This window comes from Corvus brachyrhynchos, unplaced genomic scaffold, assembly GCF_000691975.1.
Source record: "Corvus brachyrhynchos isolate BGI_N302 unplaced genomic scaffold, ASM69197v1 scaffold1, whole genome shotgun sequence".
Lineage (NCBI taxonomy): Eukaryota > Metazoa > Chordata > Aves > Passeriformes > Corvidae > Corvus > Corvus brachyrhynchos.
In genome coordinates, this window is record NW_008237222.1 from 4,743,585 (window position 1) to 4,749,829 (window position 6,245).

Below are 6,245 nucleotides of genomic sequence, written 5' to 3' on the forward strand. Positions count from 1 at the left end.
AATTTGGTTTTCATCCCTGCTTCATCAGCTAACAAGCACTTTTACCTATACGGAAGGAAAACATACCTTTCTTTTAACATGCTAGCTGAAGGCAACCAAAGCATTTTCCTAACCTTTGGATATTGCTGCTCAGTCATAAAGCTACATGGATCTTACACAGAACTCTAAAAGGACCCATTTCTGGGCATTCTGTTGTGGTTTTCATTCTCCTTTTGCAGACAATCAACCACCACCATCAAGGTTAGCAAGAGAATGGGAGAAAAATCTTTATAGTTCTTTTGGTTTTGACATTTACTTTCCATGGAAGGATAAGAGGCAAGTTCAGAACCTTTCTTGGCTCAGTAAGAATATTTAAACTACAGGACCAGAAAGTCCAAGGCACATATCATGGCATGCACTGTTGAGGACATCATTTCCCACTTCAAGTGCTCTGCTTATAGAGAAACTACACTGACAGTTTTTGATGGCAGTGTTGGATATATATCATTCTGTTCAATGAACAATGTGGCAGAGAAAGAAGAGGAAATGGTTGTATGTTGTATCACTTGTGATGATGCACACTAGAAGTCAGAGTATCTGCATACTGAAGAAGAGAATTTACATGCAGAAATTCATACTTGAAAAATATGTTTTATTGTTAATGAGGAATGCTGTATACATAAATATGAACTGACATTTGTGGAATATTACACCACAAGAAAAACTTTGCATTGGCCATTGTAAGCCCATTGTGTAAATTTAGAAGAAACGAAACAAATAAAATGTAACTGGGTGCTCAGTAACTATCAGTTATTGTTATCAGCTGGGAGTAGTAGCTGAACACAGTCCAGACTTTCTGACAACAAAACCCACCCTGATTATGATTTGGTTCGATTCCGTTTGATTGGTGGGAGGAAGAAGCTCATTTCATCAGTTGAGAAGCTGGTGTATTCTTTACCATTTTTTCTTGTTCCCAGAAGCTTAATGAAGATGGGTGTCTGACACGGAGCAGTGCAGATAAGAATCACCCTGACAAAAGCAAGTCTGTCAAGAGAATGGGGTCCTTGATTTGATTGCATGCAAGTTTTGAAGCATGATATACTTATTTTTAACCCCAAGTAGAAGCCAAGTTTTGATATCCTTTCCACCAGCATAAATCTGATATAAGGAATTACTCTGGATATAATTGACAGCAAGATCCAGCCCAAAGTATTAAAATAGTGGGTAACATTCCACATTTTAGCAGTGATATAATTGTAAATCACTGAGACAGCATATTTTGAATTGCTATTAAACTTCAAAAATACTTCGAAGCTGTATGTGAATGATCACATAAAGTTTCTAAAGAAGCACAGTTACCTTTATACATAGATTTTTTAAATTTTTTAATGTTTATAAACCAAACCAAACCTATCAACTGCCAGTTGATGCGTTTTTAAATATATTAATATTTTCCATTAAGACTCTATCTAAAAAATTGTGTCAATGAGAATATACTATAAAAACTTAGCAAATAAGCACTTACTCAGAAAGTTCCTTCTTTTGACATATATGACAAATAATTATGTTTAGCCAGGTGGCATGCAGAATACTGTTTACACCAGGCAATGAGTTTACAATTAAAACTATTTTTTAAATTATTTTAGAATAAATTAAAGAGTGTATCCTGCTGCTGGGTTTTTTTTTAAGAATTGGGTCCATTCAATGTCATTCTGAAGAAAAAAAGAGTAACACATTTGTTATTTGCTTTACATTTTGTTACAAATGTCAGTATTAGTATCCATTTAGGGTTTCTTACCTTAATTAAACAGTTATGTCGTTAAACTAAGAACTAGAAATGGGCACAAATGCAGCATTACTAAAATGCTTTATTGAATAGGCAAGAACGGCAGTAAACACATTTTATCTCAAGTATGCCAGTGACCCCATTTCCAGGCATTCACAACATTTTTGCTGCAGTATGAAGCTGAGGAGATGGAATTCATGTTCATCTTTGAGTCTTCTGTTGCAGAAAGGCTGTGAAAATGCAGCATACTGCTGCACCACTGTAGGAGCATCCCTCTCTAGGAGCATCATTACTCTCTCCCCTGCTGTCTTTCAGGAAGATGGTTTACTGCTGAAAATCTGGTGATAACTTAGATTTGAGACTGAAAGGGGCAGAGAGAGAGGCTGAGTAAATGGGTTTTTTCCTGTATTCTGCTGTTGTGTGGTCTTGGAGAACTGTCTCCAAGCAAACATTTGCTCTCCTGTGCACAGTTCAGGCAGCTCAGTTGTTTTTACATAATAGTAGTTCCAAAGTCTGGTTTTGAATGCCTAGTGATCAGCTGAGTTGACAGGGATGAGGGCATCAAAGTTTATAGTGCCAGATCCAGCAAACTGTACTGTACCTTCATATTTCTGAGCCAGGCAACTTCAGAAGAGTATGGGCACCAATCTTTTCTGTAGCAGCTGACTCAGCCCAAATATGCACAAATTTTGTTTGCTAATTCCCTAAGTCCTTCACACATCATGTGGAATTAGTCTGCCTAATCTGAGTATCACCTGCTCCAGAAAACCAGTGTTGTGTTTTAGCAAGAAACAGTCTCAGAATCCAGAACAACCCTTACAACATGTGGCTGGTTCCTGTAATCTACAGCTCTCCCTGAGGCATAGACCCACTTCAGGACAATTTATATTGAATTCTAATACTGCATTTCATGGGGTATTCTCATCTGCATCTACTGCTATGAGACAGGTATCATGCCATGCTTATCATTATAAATAACATTAGCAGGATTCTCCTTTGACACCACCACATGAGCAAGGATGTATTGTTTGCCAAAGAATTATGAGATGCTGTGTTAGGGCCTTGATGACATGTAATCATATGAAGTAGTTCATGAAGTTCCTAAGTAGTCCTTACCCAAATGCTAAAATGAATAGTTATACACTAAGCCGTGCAGGTAAACTGAATGGTCCAAGAAAGATCTGATTGACAAATTGTTGTATTTCAGATAAACCCTCATCAGAATGTATCACTAATTCAGGAGGCTGATGCCGAGTAACAACAGACTAGTGCCTTTCATGTGTGTACAAAAAAAAAGAAAAACATTAGCTTGTGTAGTCAGGAAACCATTACAAATTTTGCCATTTTCTAGTTAAGAAAAGGAGTCATTTGTGCTTGGCTCTCCACAGTTAGCACAGTTCTATACTGCAGCTGTTCAGATTGTATCTATAAAATTTTGTAGCCATTTTGTTTTATTAACCATTGCAAAAGATAGCTGGCTGAGTTTGGAATATATGTCACAATGTTCTGTAAGTTAATGTTCAGCTCAAGAGTGAAAAGAAAGCTGGTGGATGTGAGAGAGAAAACTGTTAGTGTGATCTGAAATTTGCCAGCATACTAACACTGAAAAGTAATACAACTCAGAAAAAGATATCCCATATCCAGCAAAGCTTAACTTCAATAGGTTTGATTCCATTTTAAAGCTAAGCATCTATCCAAGTGCCTTGCTGGATTGTGTCCTAAGATGACAGCGGAGCATGGTTTCTGGGTTATCATATTCTGTTCTTTCCATGTTCTGTTGGTTTTGTAGGCTAAAGATTTTATTTCTTTTTCAAATTAAAAGGTTTGACCAGAATCGGTGGACTTCTGCTCTGCTGATACCACTCTGGATTTCCACTCTTGTAAATAAGAGAACTCGTTCCTTGTCTCAGACTTCTAAACTGTGCATCTGTCCTATGAGCAGGATCAAAACTGAGTTACAGCTGGCCAAGGAGGACTTCTAGCAGCTCTTTTGTGCTGCAGTTCCTGTGGAGTAGCACAGTCCCATGTAGACCCATGGGGTGTAATCCTGTCTGTAGCAAGGAACTGGGAGTTTGAGTTCAGCAGTGTTTGATTCCATTTATTTACCGTAACAATTGTACTGCTTTATAAAATATTGCTTGAGTAAAGATTTCAAGCTCAGGATCTGCATGTCTAAATCTAAGAAGCGACAGATACGGTTACCTTCATGTCTCTTTGATGATCTAGGGATTTCTCTCTGGGCTGAAGTCTAGCCTAGAAGAACACCTAAGTCTTCCCAACAGGTACAGCATAGTCAACCATCTTCCTTCTGGCTCAGTCATTGGCGTGCCAATTTCATTTTGTTTTTATATGCTTGCGCAGCTGTAACAAACAAAATTAGCTTCTGGATTTAGATTATACTTGTGAACTTTCTGTCAACATGTAAACAAATGGTGAAGGTCTTTACTAATCTAATACTTAGCAGTTATAGAGAAGATTCTATTCTGTCTTTGATTTCCTTTGTGACTCTGCTTTAATTACACTTGTTTCTATTATGTGTTTGCTCTAGTTACACAAATGCCTCATGAGTTTTGTTGTCTTCCTTTCTTGGATTTCTTGCAATTGTAATGCCATTGACTTGTGTCCTCCTGTTAGTTGGTTTTGGTAGAGTTCTTTAAGCTGTAGAAATACTGTCTGATTATTCATGCCAAGGAAAGATCAGACATTATGTAATATGAAACAGACACTAAAATAACTCTGATAGTAAGGTGAAACCAAAGAATCTTCCTAATTGAAGTGCATCACCTTTGAGCATAATGTTCTGTCGTTGCAAGCCTCAGATCTCTCTGTTATTTGTGTTTAAACACTCAGAAGAAAATCTCTGCAGCTCATGCATTTACTACACAATTTTCTTTTTATTTTTATGAGTCTGAATGCCACATTTTTCATTTTGTTGGATGGTGAGATTTATGTGATGGTTACACAGGTAAGTGACAGTGTTTAGTTCCAGCAATTCTGTACCAAACCCATTATTATGCAATTGAACTATTTGGAAAAGTCTGTATGCAAGTGATCAATGTCCCTCTGAAGAAGGGAATGTCATTCTACTGGTGTGTGCATTCCAGATGCTGACCTAATGTGTACATGTTTAAAAGCCTCCTTTTGAGTAAGTGGAGCATACACTTTTCTGCCATTTTCCCCATCTGTGAGGTCCTGATGGTTTTTCCCCTGAGATGTCTGTGCAATCCTCTACATGGCTGTCCTGACACGTGAGATGTGTGCATCTGCTTCTCCACGGCCCGAGATGTGTAGTGATTGTGGAAATTTGTTCATCATGAGGTTCTGCTTGCTACCATACAGTGCACTGTCTGAAAGAAATAAATGATTATGGGAAATTAATGCCATTTGGATATTTTCTTAGAAGAATTGCCAGTTGGAATTTAATCCCGTTTATTTTTCTTTTTTACTTGCACAAAGAATGTAGGCTGTCATTGCTGTCCTGTCACTGAGATGGTCTTGATAAACCTGAATGACAAATAAAAGACAAATAAAGATTGGTTTGTAGCACTAGGCATCACCATCACAAATTCTAAAGGTAGCAAAATATATGAAAACCAGACAGATATACTCTCTAGAAAGATTAATAACAACTGAGATGCTTCCTTTCAGAGGTTTTTGTAGAAAGATTATGGCCTTCATTCATATACCAGTTATGTATGCAAAGAAAATTTGTAAATCTGCTTCCCCAGCAACACCTGTGTTTCAGATGGCTGTTCCTGCAGCAAAGTTATGACCAAATTCTTGACTTCACATTCTTGGGAGTGGTGCCAGTGTTCATTAATGTCCTGGTAGCTGGCACAAATTAGTGTCAGTGGAATTGAGCATAGAATTTGGCTCATGGTATCTCCTCTGTTGCAACAAATTATTTGAAGTCATTTATGGTCACTGAAATAACTTCTTTTAAACCTTTTAAAAACCCGTGTTTCATACTTGCAGGCATTTGCGGTGCACCCTTCAGAAGTGCATCACCTCTTTAAATATTACGAAAACTTTCTAGAACTGCTTACTTTGAAAACAGAAGGGGATGGGTTTGTAAACTAAAAACCAGAAATCTCTCATGTTATTTTTTCAATGACTGTGACCTTATGCACTGTGAATGCTCTGTGATATGGGGTCCATTGTACAGATAAATATGTCATGAAATCCAAATGGATTTAATGTGATAATTTGTTACAAAATGTTGGCATGATATTTGATTATTTTTGTTGTGAGAATTTTAGAAAATAGTTAACTCAGCATTTATAAAGATATAGCAGTCAGTATTATAATGCACTATATAAAAATATGTACACTATCAATAAATTATATAAACAAGAGTGTTTGCTGGTTTTCTTCTCAGATGATTAGTAGATGTGAAACATTCTCATATATATTGTTGAAAATCTAAAATTTCAGGACCTAAATAGGATATGTGCCTACACTTTTTTGGTGAAATCTGGAC

General features: G+C 37.0%; 1 protein-coding gene across 1 annotated transcript in view; it reads left to right on the forward strand.

The window, feature by feature from the left end:
* Window positions 1–6,120, forward strand: part of SLC24A4 (solute carrier family 24 member 4) — a 99,563-nt gene extending 93,443 nt beyond the window's left edge. The window contains 1 exon segment of the mRNA XM_008629716.2: window positions 1–6,120. This exon segment is cut by the window's left edge and continues 266 nt beyond it. The gene's annotated coding sequence lies outside the window, so the exon portion shown is untranslated.
* Window positions 6,121–6,245: the final 125 nt, after the last annotated feature.